This window comes from Heterodontus francisci, chromosome 18, assembly GCF_036365525.1.
Source record: "Heterodontus francisci isolate sHetFra1 chromosome 18, sHetFra1.hap1, whole genome shotgun sequence".
NCBI lineage: Eukaryota > Metazoa > Chordata > Chondrichthyes > Heterodontiformes > Heterodontidae > Heterodontus > Heterodontus francisci.
In genome coordinates, this window is record NC_090388.1 from 50,742,027 (window position 1) to 50,756,821 (window position 14,795).

The 14,795-nt window shown below is 51.5% G+C and overlaps 1 protein-coding gene across 2 annotated transcripts in view; it reads left to right on the forward strand.

Annotated features, from left to right (window-relative positions):
- The first annotated feature begins 237 nt into the window (after positions 1-237).
- Positions 238-14,795, forward strand: part of si:dkey-82f1.1 (DENN domain-containing protein 2A) — a 148,697-nt gene continuing 134,139 nt past the window's right edge. The window contains exon 1 of one of the 2 annotated variants that reach the window (XM_068050732.1): positions 238-317. The gene's annotated coding sequence lies outside the window, so the exon portion shown is untranslated. Of the gene's footprint in view, positions 330-14,795 lie in introns of both variants that reach the window. The other variant, XM_068050730.1, reaches the window with a different exon arrangement.

A 14,795-nucleotide genomic window follows, 5' to 3' on the forward strand; every position in this document is an offset into this window, starting at 1 on the left:
ATGGTCCAGTCTCCGCCCATTCCTAGTCCTATTGGTCCCAGGGTCCAATCCCCGCCTCCGCCTACTTCTATTGGTCCCAGAATCCAGTCCCCGCCCCGCCTCCTTCTATTGGCCCCAAGATCCAGTCCCCGCCCCTCTCTGTTTCTATTGGTCCCAGGATCCAGTCTCCGCCCCCACCTCCTCCTATTGGTCTCTGGGAAGTTTAAGGCACAAGGCGGGAACGAGGTTGGTTCGCATAGGAAGGCAGGAATTGGAGTCCCGCGGCTATTGGATCCGGAACAGCAGCACAGGCTCTTGCCAGCCTTCAACCACAGCAGGTCTCTGCTCAGGTGCAAACTGGGAGTTTTCCTTTATCTTTAATACATATGAACAAATGTAGTTTAAGATTAATTGTTACAGCGTTTAATGCATTCATGGTTTGTAAACAGTCCTTCCTCAGTGTGTTACAATTGATTTATGTGGGAACAGTGCAAGACATTCTATACATTATAGCCTAGTATATTTCTGGGTTGGCTGAGGGAACATGATCTTACTGATTTGTTATTAACGGATAAAAAATTGTCTTATTTGTAAGAGGCCAGTTTTTTTTTGAAAAGTAAGAGCGGGAAAGGAACAGCTGTTGCAATAGGAAGATGAAGAGCTTGCTTTGTTAAACTTGCTGCATTTGCTTCATCGGTTAAAGAAACAGGTGGTGGGTGCGATACAGTGACAAGAATGACTTAAGGGTGGAAAAAAAGACAAAATCATCAGAGATTGGGACCACTAACCTCCAAAGGAGGACTTCAATAATCAGAATGTTAATGTATTTAAAGGGATACAGCTTTAAAAATGTTTCCAAGGTTGGTGGTTTGACGAAGAAATCACGTTGGATCTCATGTATGTTCCGGAATGTGTTGTAAATTTCCTACATCACAACAATGACTATGATTTAAAAGCATTCATTGACTGTAAAGCCACTTTGGGACTCCTGAGGTCCTGAAATGTACTGCAGAAAATGCAAGACTTTTTGAAAATTAACTGATCTCCCATCTCATTGTACACGGAAATCAAGATCAAGTCCAGTATTCGGGTGCAGCAGAATTAGAGAACATGATATAAGTGGACCAGGGACTGGAAAAGAATGGGCAAGGGAAAGGATAGGGAAGGGGGAGGTGAATTTATAATTAAATCTGAGTTTTCAGGAAAAGCAATTAACACTGATTTTCAACAAGACCCTGCCAAAAAATACATGACTCTATTTCTTCAGAGCACTGACCACATGAACGACAACAAATTGTATTTATATAGCGCATTTTTAAAAAAGTTATTTTCTCAAAGTAAAACGCCTCAGTGCTTCACAGGAACGTTATCAACAGAATTAACAGCGGGCCGCATAAGATATTAGGGCAGATGAGAGCTAGGTTTTAAGGAGCATATTGAAGGAAGCAAGAAAGGGAGGACTTGGGGTTGCAAGAACCTGCTCCGTGTGACAATGATTCTTCACAACTCCCAACAATCCAGGACATTAGCAATAAAAACAGATTGCTGGAAATCGTCATCTGGTAGCATCTGTGGAGAGAGAAAACAGAGTTAACCTTTCAAGTCAATGACCTTTCATCAGAACTGGCAAAGGTTGAAAATATAACCGGTTTCGATCAAGTGAAAATGGGGGGGGGGGGGGGGGGGGGGGGTAAGAAGAACAAAAGGGAAGGTTTGTAATCGGTTGGGAGAGATAAAATGACTAAGATGTCATGGAATAAAAGGCAAAGGGAGTGGTAATAGTGGTATGAAAAGACAAAGCATTTGTCCAGGGAGAGTGTTTAATGGTGTTAGAATGAACAGCTCTGTCCAAAAGCAAAAATATGAATAGCAAGTTTAAGACCGGCACATGGTTTAACAAAAAACACAATCAAAAACGGGGGGTTATGATGTGAAATTGTTGAACTCAATGTTGAATCCAGAAGGTTGTAAAGTGTCTAAGATGAGATGCTGTGCCTTGAGCTTGCATTGGGCTTCACTGCGGCAGGCCGAGGACAGAAATGCGGGTGTGAGAGCAAGGTGGTGAATTAAAAATGGCAAGCAACAGGAAGCTCGGTGTCATGCTTGCGGACTTAGCGGAGGTGTTCACAAAGCAGTCACTCAATTTGTGTTTGGTCTCCCCATTGTAGAGGAGATTGCATTGTGGGTAGTGAATACAGTATACTAAATTGAAAGAAGTACAAGTAAATCGCTGCTTCACCTGGAAGATGTTTTGGAGCCTTGAATGGTGAGGAGAGAGGATGTAAAAGGGCAGGTGTTACACCTCTTGCGATTGCATGGGAAGGGGACGAGGTGTCGGGGGTGATGGAGGAGTGGACCAGGATGTCATGGAGGGAACGGTTCCTTTGAAATGTTGACAGGAGGAAAGGGGCAGATGTGTTTGGTGGTGGCTGAAATGGCAGAGGATGATCCTTTGGATGTGGAGGCTTTTGGGGAGGAAAGTGAGGACAAGAGGAACCCTATTGCAGTTCTGGGAGGGAGGGGAAGGGGTGAGAGCAGAAATGTGGGAAATGGGTTGGACACGGTCTAGACCCCGTCAACCAGAGTGGGGGGGGGGGGGGAGAGGGGAAATCCTCAGTCGAGAAAGACATATCAGAGATGCTGTTGGGGAAGATTGCATCATCAGAACTGATGTGACGGAAATGGAGAAACTGGGAGAATAGAATGGAGTCCTTACAGCAGGCATGTTATGAGGAAGTGTAGTTGAGGTAGCTATGGGAGTCGGTAGGCTTATAATGAATATTAGTAGACAGCCTATCCCCAGAAATGGAGACAAAGAAGTCGAGGAAGGGAAGTGTTGGAGTTGGACCATGGAAAGGTGAGAAGGGTGGAAAATGGAAGCAAAGTTGATGAAGTTTCCGGTTCTGGGCGAGAGCAGGAAACGACACCGATACAGTCATCAATGTACTGGAAAAAGAGTTGGGGGAGGGGTCCTGAGTGTGACTGAAACAAGGAATGTTCAACACACCCCACAAAAAGACAGGCGTAGCTAGCACCCACGTGGGTACCCATAACAACACCTTTCATTAGCAATGTTGAAGAGGATTGTGGGTGAGGGGGGTTTGGGTGGCGGCAGGCTTTCAACTCTTATAACATGCGATAGGAAGGGCAAGCTATTGAAGCAGGAATGGGCCTGTCCAGCAAAAGAAAAGAAGGACTTGTGTTTATATCAAAGTGATTCCTGACAACGCAGCCGGCCACTGACATCAGGCTGCGCCACGGTGCACACGTGCGCAGACGGGCCCCTGCTCTCTGCGCATGCGCTGCGTTCCGACGTGCCAGGACTGGTTAGCGCATGCGCCGATGACGTCATCGTGATGTGTGCCTCTTCGGGCAACGTGCCTGGTCGACCTCTGCGCATGCGCTTCACGTGTACAGCGCAGTGGCGTAGTGGTATTATCACTGGACTAGTAACCCAGAGACCCAGGGTATTTCTCTGGGGACATGGGTTCGAATCCCACCACAGCAGAAGATAGAATTTGAATTTAATTAATAAATCTGGAATTAAAAGCTAGTCTAATGATGGCCATGAAACCATTGTCGATTGTTGTAAAAACCCATCTGGTTCACTAATGTCCTTTAGGGAAGGAAATCTGCTGTCCTTACCTGGACTGGCCTACAAGTGACTCCAGACCCACAGCAATGTGGTTAACTCTTGCATGCCCTCTGAAATGGCCTAGCAAGCCACTCAGTTGTATCTAACCGCTACAAAGTCAATAAAAAGGAATGAAACTGGACGGACCACCCGGCATCGACCTCGGCATCGAAAACGACAACGGCAAACCCAGCCCTGTCAACCCTGCAAAGTCCTCCTTACTAACATCTGGGGGCTTGTGCCAAAGTTGGGAGAGCTGTCCCACAGACTAATCAAGCAACAGCCTGACATAGTCATACTCACGGAATCATACCTTACAGACAATGTCCCAGACACTGCCATCACCATCCCCGGGTATGATCTGTCCCACCGGCAGGACAGACCCACCAGAGGTGGTGGCACAGTGGTATACAGAAGGGAGGGAGCGGCCCTGGGAGTCCTCAACATCGACTCCGGACCCCATGAAGTCTCATGGCATCAGGTCAAACATGGGCAAGGTAACCTCCTGCTGATTACCACCTACTGCCCTCCCTCAGCTGATGACTCAGTACTCCTCCATGTTGAACACTACTTGGAGGAAGCTCTGAGGGTGGCAAGAGCACAAAATGTACTCTGGGTGGGGTACTTCAATGCCCATCACTAAGAGTGGCTCAGTAGCACCACTACTGACTGAGCTGGCCGAGTCCTGAAGGACACAGCTGTTAGACTGGGTCTGCGGCAGGTGGTGGGAGAACCAACATGAGGGAAAAACATACTTGACCTCGTCCTCACCAATCTGCCTGCCGCAGATGCTTCTGTCCATGACAGTATTGGTAGGAGTGACCAACGCAGAGTACTTATGGAGACGAAGTCCTGCCTTCACATTGAGGATACCGTCCATTGTGTTGTGTGGCACTGTCACCGTGCTAAATGGGATAGATTTCGAACAGATCCAGCAATGCAAAACTGGGCATCCATGAGGCGCCGTGGGCCATCAGCAGCAGCAGAATTGTACTCAACCACAATCTGTAACCTCATGGCCCGGCATATGCCCCACTCAACCATTACCATCAAGCCAGGAGACCAACCCTGGTTCAATGAAGAGTGCTGGAGGGCATGCCAGGAGCACCACCTGGCATACGTCAAAATGAGGTGTCAACGTGGTGAAGCTACACCCAGAACTGCTTGCATGCCAAACTGCGTAAGCAGCATACGATAGACAGAGCTAACCGATCCCATAACCAACGGATCAGATCGAAGCTCTGCAGTCCTGCCACATCCAGCTGTGAATGGTGGTGGACAATTAAACAACTAACCGGAGGAGGTGGCTCCACAAATATCCCCATCCTCAATGATGGGGGAGCCCAGCACATCAGTGCGAAAGACAAGGCAGAAGCATTTGCAACAATCTTCAGCCAGAAGTGCCGAGTTGATGATCCATCTCGGCCTCCTCCTAAAGTCCCCAGCATCACAGATGCCAGACTGCAGCCAATTCGATTCACTCCGCGTGATATCAAGAAACGACTGAAGGCACTGGATACTGCAAAAGCTATGGTCCCTGACAATATTCTGGCAATAGTACTGAAGACCTGTGCTCCAGAACTTGCCACGCCCCTAGACAAGCTGTTCCAGTACAGCTACAACACTGGCATCTACCCTGCAATGTGGAAAATTGCCCAGGTATGTCCTGTGCACAAAAAGCATTACAAGACCAACCCGGCAATTACTGCCCATCAGCCTACTCTCAATCATCAGTAAAGTGATGGAAAGTGTCATCAACAGTGCCATCAAGCGGAACTGGACTGCTGCGGCGACAGACTCTCGCTGGCAGCAAGGACTGGCCGATGAGATGGAGCCAATTAATTTGCCCAACAATTGCCTAGAGGCATCTTCAGATGGAGGTGGCCACGAGCTGGATATCAGTCACGTGCCACAATCCATGGATCCTGAGCATTTCACCCCTGGCCTAAAGAGCTGATGGACCATACGTACACCTGCCTGTTCACAGCTCCACATCCCCACCTGCGGGACCCCCTCCTTGCTGTTCAGTCACATTGGCAGAGCCAATCACCATACCGATGGACACTGATATTCAGCCACCTGTTCCTGCACCTATCAGAGCAGTGCACATGGTCTCACAGCCCCCTGTTTCCCCATCCGTCCTTGAAACAACCATGCAGAGCCTTGTGAGACTCAGGCAATAGCCAGCTATTGCCTGTCATGCAGAGAGGGCATCCAAAGGGGTCAAGCGCTTGGGGAACATTCAGCAAGAAGAGACTGAGCACTAAAAGAAACAAGCATGCTGTGTCCAGTGGTAGCACAAATGTGAATGCTCTTGCTGTGTACACAACTGGTGAGGTGGCAGTGCAGCCACACCATTCTCCATCCCCAGTGTTGCTTTAAGGCAAAAGTAGATAAGAGCGAAAGAAATGGAAGGTGAAGCTGATAGTAGTAGGCAGGATTAAATGGGAGCGGATGGGAAGGCGCAGGGAGGGTGGGGGGGTTAGAGGAGGGGAGGGGGGAGGGTGGGGGTGGTTAGAGGAGGGGGGAGGGTGGGGGTGGTTAGAGGAGGGGGGAGGGTGGGGGGGTGTTAGAGGAGGAGGAGGAGGAGGGGGGAGGGGGAGGGTGGGGGGGGTTAGAGGAGGAGGAGGGGGTTGGGGGGGGTTAGAGGAGGAGGAGGGGGGGAGGGTGGGGGGGGGTTAGAGGAGGAGGAGGAGGAGGTTAGAGGAGGAGGAGGGGGGAGGGTGGGGGGGGTTAGAGGAGGGGGGGTTAGAGGAGGGAGGAGGGAGGGGGGTGTTGGAGGAGGGAGGGGGCTGTTGGAGGGAGGGGGGGTGGTTAGAGGAGGGTTGGAGGAGGGAGGAATGAGGGGAGTTAGATGAGGGAGGAGAGGGGTTGGAGGTGGGGTTGGAGAGGTGGGTTGGAGGTGGGGTTGGGGAGGAGTTGGAGAGGTGGGTTGGAGGTGGGGTTGGGGAGGGGTTGGAGAAGTGGGTTGGAGGAGGGGTTGGAGAGATGGGTTGGAGGTGGGGTTGGGGAGGGGTTGGAGAGGTGGGTTTGGGGAGGGGTTGGAGGGGGGAGAAGGGTTAGAGGAGGGGGGTTGGGAGAAGGGTTAGAGGAGGGGGTTGGGAGAAGGGTTAGAGGAGGGGGGTTGGGAGAAGGGTTAGAGGAGGGGGGTTGGGAGAAGGGTTAGAGGAGGGGGGTTGGGAGAAGGGTTAGAGGAGGGGGGTTGGGAGAAGGGTTAGAGGAGGGGGGTTGGGAGAAGGGTTAGAGGAGGGGGGTTGGGAGAAGGGTTAGAGGAGGGGGGTTGGGAGAAGGGTTAGAGGAGGGGGGTTGGGAGAAGGGTTAGAGGAGGGGGGTTGGGAGAAGGGTTAGAGGAGGGGGGGTTGGGAGAAGGGTTAGAGGAGGGGGGTTGGGAGAAGGGTTAGAGGAGGGGGGTTGGGAGAAGGGTTAGAGGAGGGGGGTTGGGAGAAGGGTTAGAGGAGGGGGGTTGGGAGAAGGGTTAGAGGAGGGGGGTTGGGAGAAGGGTTAGAGGAGGGGGGTTGGGAGAAGGGTTAGAGGAGGGGGGTTGGGAGAAGGGTTAGAGGAGGGGGGTTGGGAGAAGGGTTAGAGGAGGGGGGTTGGGAGAAGGGTTAGAGGAGGGGGGTTGGGAGAAGGGTTAGAGGAGGGGGGTTGGGAGAAGGGTTAGAGGAGGGGGGTTGGGAGAAGGGTTAGAGGAGGGGGGTTGGGAGAAGGGTTAGAGGAGGGGGGTTGGGAGAAGGGTTAGAGGAGGGGGGTTGGGAGAAGGGTTAGAGGAGGGGGGTTGGGAGAAGGGTTAGAGGAGGGGGGTTGGGAGAAGGGTTAGAGGAGGGGGGTTGGGAGAAGGGTTAGAGGAGGGGGGTTGGGAGAAGGGTTAGAGGAGGGGGGTTGGGAGAAGGGTTAGAGGAGGGGGGTTGGGAGAAGGGTTAGAGGAGGGGGGTTGGGAGAAGGGTTAGAGGAGGGGGGTTGGGAGAAGGGTTAGAGGAGGGGGGTTGGGAGAAGGGTTAGAGGAGGGGGGGTTGGGAGAAGGGTTAGAGGAGGGGGGTTGGGAGAAGGGTTAGAGGAGGGGGGTTGGGAGAAGGGTTAGAGGAGGGGGGTTGGGAGAAGGGTTAGAGGAGGGGGGTTGGGAGAAGGGTTAGAGGAGGGGGGTTGGGAGAAGGGTTAGAGGAGGGGGGTTGGGAGAAGGGTTAGAGGAGGGGGGTTGGGAGAAGGGTTAGAGGAGGGGGGTTGGGAGAAGGGTTAGAGGAGGGGGGTTGGGAGAAGGGTTAGAGGAGGGGGGTTGGGAGAAGGGTTAGAGGAGGGGGGTTGGGAGAAGGGTTAGAGGAGGGGGGTTGGGAGAAGGGTTAGAGGAGGGGGGTTGGGAGAAGGGTTAGAGGAGGGGGGGTTGGGAGAAGGGTTAGAGGAGGGGGGTTGGGAGAAGGGTTAGAGGAGGGGGGTTGGGAGAAGGGTTAGAGGAGGGGGGTTGGGAGAAGGGTTAGAGGAGGGGGGTTGGGAGAAGGGTTAGAGGAGGGGGGTTGGGAGAAGGGTTAGAGGAGGGGGGTTGGGAGAAGGGTTAGAGGAGGGGGGTGAGGAGGGGGGTTGGGAGAGGGGTTAGAGGAGGGGGGTTGGGAGAGGGGTTAGAGGAGGGGTGGGGGGGGGAGAGGGGTTAGAGGAGGGGTGGGGGGGGAGAGGGAGAGGTAGAGGAGGGGTGGGGGGGGAGAGGGAGAGGTAGAGGAGGGGTGGGGGGGGAGAGGGAGAGGTAGAGGAGGGGTGGGGGGGGGAGAGGGAGAGGTAGAGGAGGGGGAGAGGAGAGGGAGAGGTAGAGGAGGGGGGAGAGGAGAGAGGAGAGAGGTAGAGGAGGGGGGGGGGAGAGGTAGAGGAGGGGGGAGAGGGAGAGGTAGAGGAGGGGGGGGGGGAGAGAGGTAGAGGAGGGGGGAGAGGAGAGAGGTAGAGGAGGGGGGGGGAGAGAGGTAGAGGAGGGGGGGGGAGAGAGGTAGAGGAGGGGGGGGGGGAGAGAGGTAGAGGAGGGGGGGAGAGGGAGAGGTAGAGGAGGGGTGGGGGGGGGGAGAGGGAGAGGGAGAGGAGGGGTGGGGGAGAGGGAGAGGGAGAGGAGGGGTGGGGGGAGAGGGAGAGGGAGAGGAGGGGTGGGGGAGAGGGAGAGGTAGAGGAGGGTGGGGGTTGGGGAGAGGTAGAGGAGGGTGGGGGTGGGGGAGAGGTAGAGGAGGGTGGGGGAGAGGTAGAGGAGGTAGAGGAGGGGTGGGGGGGAGAGGGTAGAGGTAGAGGAGGGGTGGGGGGGGGAGAGGGAGAGGAGGGGTAGGGGGGGGAGAGGGAGGGGTGGAAGGGAGGGGTGGGGGGGAGAGGGAGAGGTAGAGGGGGGTGGGGGCGAGAGGGAGAGGTAGAGGGGGGTGGGGGCGTAGTCGGAGGGAGTTAAATTCTGAACTGCCGGAAGCGGGGGATGCAAAAGGCAGGGACCAGACAACTGCAATGCCTGCAGTGCATTTGAGAAGTCGGGGAGAGAGCAGCTGGATGGGGGATCTTGGGCTGGAGGGAGTGGCTGGATGGCGGGGGCCGGAAGCGAGAGGCCGTAGAGAGCTGTGGGGAGCGAGTGGCCCGCCGGGTGCGGGGACCGGTTGGTATGTCTTTTGCTGTTGCAAGTTTATGGCGCATGCGCCCAAAAAGGCACTCCTCCCCCCCCTCCTCGCTCTCTCCGCCTGCTCCGCTCCCACCCCCCCCCCCCGTCCGTGGCCCGCTCTGCTCCGCTCCGCCGTCCCCCGGCCCGCTCTGCTATCTCCCCCCCCCACCACCCCCCGTCCCCGTCCCACTCCGCTCCCCCCCCTCCCCTCCCCCCCCCCCCGTCCCGCTCCTCGTCCCGTCCCGCTCCTCTCCGCCCCCCCCCGTCCCGCTCCCCTCCTGCCTCCCCTCCCCTCCCCCGCTTGCTCTCTCCCTCCGACCATTGTGTACTGCCATGTATTTAGGTTAGGTTGCCTCAGTGTGATTATTTGAGCAGTGCCATCTTTAATCCTGCCAGCTGCCTGAAGTCGCAGTCTGTGACAATTTAGTGGCACATGCTGCATTTGTGCATGTGCCACTGCAGCACCACCTAGCGGTAGCGTTGTCAGCAAATGCAGCCTTTTCAATATTATTTACACATCACATGTTCTGGCAATGGCTTTGAAGAGGGTCATTGGTACAAAGACACCCACTGACAAAGGAGAGATAATGCATGAAGAATCAAACCAACAGCTCAAATTGCAGCTATTTTTTGTCTCCTAATTTACATTTAATTTTGTGAAGACCTATCACAGTGCCACCTACAGGTGCAACAGATATTGCCCAGATTCCAGAACCACCAACCCATTTTAATGTATAACGAATTAATACCACACAGTCTGTCGGAGAATATGATCACTCAACTACCTGTCTCTTATTTTGTTTGCCATCTCTCTCTTATTTCTTCTGTTTCCATTCTTCTGTCCTGTTTCTCTACCCCAACTCATTTTGATTCTTCCTTTGTCTCCTTCTGCTCTTCTTCGCCACCTAAGGCTGCAGTCTGTATTTTAGGGGCAGGGGAGTTGTGTCCTTATCCATTCTTCTCCCTTCCTCCACCCAACCACTTGTGGTTCACTTCTTGCTCGCATCAAATATACAATGTGTTCATTTTCCCATTACCCGTCCCTCTTCGTTTAATCCCTCACTCCATGACTACCCCTACACCACAATCAGTAACCTCGTGGCCTGGCATATCCCCCACCCTACCATTACCATCAAGCTGGGGGACCAACCCTGGATCAATGAAGAGTGCAGGAGGGCATGCCAGGAGCAGCACCAGGCATACCTCAAAATGAGGTGTCAACCTGGTGAAGCAACAACCCAGGACTACTTGCATGCCAAACTGCGTAAGCAGCATGCGATCGACAGAGCTAAGTGATCCCATAACCAACAGATCAGATCTAAGCTCTGCAGTCCTGCCACATCCAGTCATAATTGGTGGTGGACAATTAAACAACGAACTGGAGGAGGTGGCTCCACAAATATCCCCATTCTCAATGATGGGGAAGCCCAGCACATCAGTGCAAAAGACAAGGCTGAAGCATTTGCAACAATCTTCAGCCAGAAGTGCCGCGTTGATGATCCATCTCAGACTCCTGCTGAGGTCCCCAGCATCACAGATGCCAGTCTTCAGTCAATTCGATTCACTCCACGTGATATCAAGAAACGACTGAAGGCACTGCAAAGGCTATGGATCCTGACAACATTCCAGCAATAGTACTGAAGACCTGTGCTCCAGAACTTGCTGTGCCCCTAGCCAAGCTGTTCCAGTACAGCTCCAACACTGGCATCTACCTAGCAAATTGGGAAAATTGCCCAGGTATATCCTGTACACAAAAAGCAGGACAAGTCCAACTTGGCCAATTACCGGACCTTCTTGTCTACTGTCAATCATCAGTAAAGTGATGGAAGGTGTCGACAGTGCTATCAAGCGGCACTTGCTTAGCACTGCTCACTGATGCTCAGTTTGGGTTCTGCCAAGGCCACTCCACTCCAGACCTCATGACAGCCTTGGTTCAAACATGGCCAAAACAGATGAACTCAAGAGGTGAAGTGAGAGTGACTGCCCTTGACATCAAGGCAGCATTTGACCGAGTGTGGCATCAAGGAGCCTGAGTAAAACTGGAGTCAATGGGAATCGGGGAAAACTCCGCTAGTTGGAGTCGTACCTAGCGCAAAGGAAGATGGTTGAGGCTATTGGAGGCAAGTTCCCCTCCAAGCCACACATCACCTGACTTGGAACTATATCGACATTCCTTCACTGTTGCCGGGTCAAAATCCTGGAACTCCCTTCCTAACAGCACTGCAGATGTACTTGCCCAACATGGACTGCAGCGGTTCAAGAAGGCAGCTCACCACCACCTTCTCGAGGGCAATTAGGGATGGGCAATAAATGCTGGCCCAGCCAGTGACGCCCACATCCCAGGAATGAATGAAAAAAAATCTACCCCTTTTGAACTCTCTGATCAAACCTGCCCTCCTCTAGCTTTGCTGTCGCTTGCCACACCCTTAGCCCTCCTTCTACTAGCCCCCTGGTTTCACTTGCTCCCAAGTATAGGTGGAAAGAGGCTCAAGGCCCTCTTCCCTCTCAGCTGGTTGCCTTCCTCTCCTTCAGCCTCCATTCCTATACATTGTCCACAAAAAAGCTTTATATTCTTTCAAAGTTAAACTTATTAGCAGAAATCAAATTAGAATTAATAAATAATATGTCTTTCTCACTATTTGTTTCCATCTTTCTGTCTCTCACTCTATGGGCAAGATTTTAACTCACTCAAAACCCACATTTGCACAGAGTTAAAATCGGGCTCCATTTGTCTCATTGATGTTAGAAATTAGAATTTCTGAGGTGTAAGCTGTTAGCATTTACCTTTTTCTCTAACTGTCAATGAATGCAGGTTTATTAAAGAACATCAGTTTGTTGAAATCATTATCGATTTTACTCTGCAGCTTTTGAAATTTGCCCTCTTGTTTTTCAAAATCATTAGAAGAAAAGCAATTGAGTAGAAAGTGCTAGAAGGTGAAGCAAATGTTCAGTCCAGTTGACTGAGCAGGTCTGATTCATTCTGGGAAATTAGGCACACTGCACAAGCACAGACTCCACAATCCCAATCTAGTTTACAGAATCAAGCCTCTGGGCAAAAACATCAAACCCTGGCTTTTGGGAGAGCATGAGGCCTTCATGTAATAACAAAGGTATTCAAAGATACAAAAGACAATTGAGTGGATGAATTTCATCCTGCTGTCAAATTATTTGAACCCTTATTCTTGACATAAATTTGAACTGATTACAAAAATGACAATCACAGGGTCACATAGTCTCACTATAAAACTGTGGCTATTGTGTGACATACAGTGCAGAACATAGGAAATAGGAGCAGAAGTAGGCCATTTGGCCCCTTGAGCCTGCCTGGCCATTCAACTAGATCATGGCTGATTAACATATAAATTGGTAAAACTGGGGAAGGAATCTGCAAGAAATGAAACAAGCTTAAATGTAAACAAAACAGGAAAGTAGAGCCTGGGACAGACTAAACTAAGGGAGGACATAAATGGCCATGGAATAAATAGAATTATAGAACATAAGTGTAAAAAAGATGCTTAAAATAAAGTGAGAGGAAATGCTATTTAAAATGAGTTAAACTGTCTGTGTGGCAATGCAAACAGTGTCTGTAATCGAACAGGGGAACAGGAGGCAATAATACATTGTGAGGAACCAGATATAGTATGGATTACTGAGACATGGCTACAGGAAAAATCAGAATTAAGTATTTCAGGCTATAACATATTTAGAAATAATAGAGTGGGGAAAAGGGGAGGTGAAATAGTTGTACTTATTACAGATACATAATACTGTAAAAATAAAAGTACTGTAGCAATTAATAAGACAAATATTAACCACGTGGATAGAGATAAAAGATAATACAGGATCAATCATACTAACAGGGTTAGTCTACAGGCCACTAATAGTGGAAGGGAGGTGGAGGAAGAAATATGCAAACACATTCAGAAAATGAGTTTTTTTTCTTCTTTTGGCCTCGTTATCTCGAGAGACAATGGGGAAGCGCCTGGAGGTGGTCAGTGGTGTGTGGAGCAGCGCCTGGAGTGGCTATAAAGGCCAATTCTAGAGTGACAGGCTCTTCCACAGGTGCTGCAGAAAAATTTGTTTGTCGGGGCTGTTACACAGTTGGCTCTCCCCTTGCGCCTCTGTCTTTTTTCCTGCCAATTGCTAAGTCTCTTCGACTCGCCACACTTTAGCCCCGCCAGCTCTGGCGAACGCTGGCAACTGAGTCCCACGACTTGTGGTCAATGTCACAGGACTTCATGTCGCGTTTGCAGACGTCTTTAAAGCGGAGACATGGACGGCCGGTGGGTCTGATACCAGTGGCGGGCTCGCTGTACAATGTGTCTTTGGGGATCCTGCCATCTTCCATGCGGCTCACATGGCCAAGCCACCTCAAGCGCCGCTGACTCAGTAGTGTGTATAAGCTGGGGATGTTGGCCGCCTCGAGGACTTCTGTGTTGGAGATACGGTCCTGCCACCTGATGCCAAGTATTCTCCGGAGGCAGCGAAGATGGAATGAATTGAGACGTCGCTCTTGGCTGACATACGTTGTCCAGGCCTCGCTGCCATAGAGCAAGGTACTGAGGACACAGGCTTGATACACTCGGACTTTTGTGTTCCGTGTCGGTGTGCCATTTTCCCACATTCTCTTGGCCAGTCTGGACATAGCAGTGGAAGCCTTTCCCATGCGCTTGTTGATTTCTGCATCGAGAGACAGGTTACTGGTGATAGTTGAGCCTAGGTAGGTGAATTCTTGAACCACTTCCAGAGCGTGGTCGCCAATATTGATGGATGGAGCATTTCTGACGTCCTGCCCCATGATGTTTGTTTTCTTGAGGCTGATGGTTAGGCCAAATTCATTGCAGGCAGCTGCAAACCTGTCGATGAGACTCTGCAGGCACTCTTCAGTGTGAGATGTTAAAGCAGCATCGTCAGCAAAGAGGAGTTCCCTGATGAGGACTTTCCGTACTTTGGACTTCGCTCTTAGACGGGCAAGGTTGAACAACCTGCCCCCTGATCTTGTGTGGAGGAAAATTCCTTCTTCAGAGGACTTGAACACATGTGAAAGCAGCAGGGAGAAGAAAATCCCAAAAAGTGTGGGTGCGAGAACACAGCCCTGTTTCACGCCACTCAGGATAGGAAAGGGGTCTGATGAGGAGCCACCATGTTGAATTGTGCCTTTCATATTGTCATGGAATGAGGTGATGATACTTAGTAGCTTTGGTGGGCATCCAATCTTTTCTAGTAGTCTGAAGAGACCATGTCTGCTGACGAGGTCAAAGGCTTTGGTGAGATCAATGAAAGCAATGTAGAAGGGCATCTGTTGTTCGCGACATTTCTCCTGTATCTGACGAAGGGAGAACAGCATGTCAATGGTCGATCTCTCTGCACGACAGCCACACTGTGCCTCAGGGTAGACGCGCTCGGCCAGCTTCTGGAGCCTGTTTAGAGCGACTCGAGCAAAGACTTTCCCCACTATGCTGAGCAGGGAGATTCCACGGTAGTTGTTGCAGTCACCGCGGTCACCTTTGTTTTTATAGAGGGTGATGATATTGGCATCGCACATGTCCTGTGGTACTGCTCCCTCGTCCCAGCACAGGC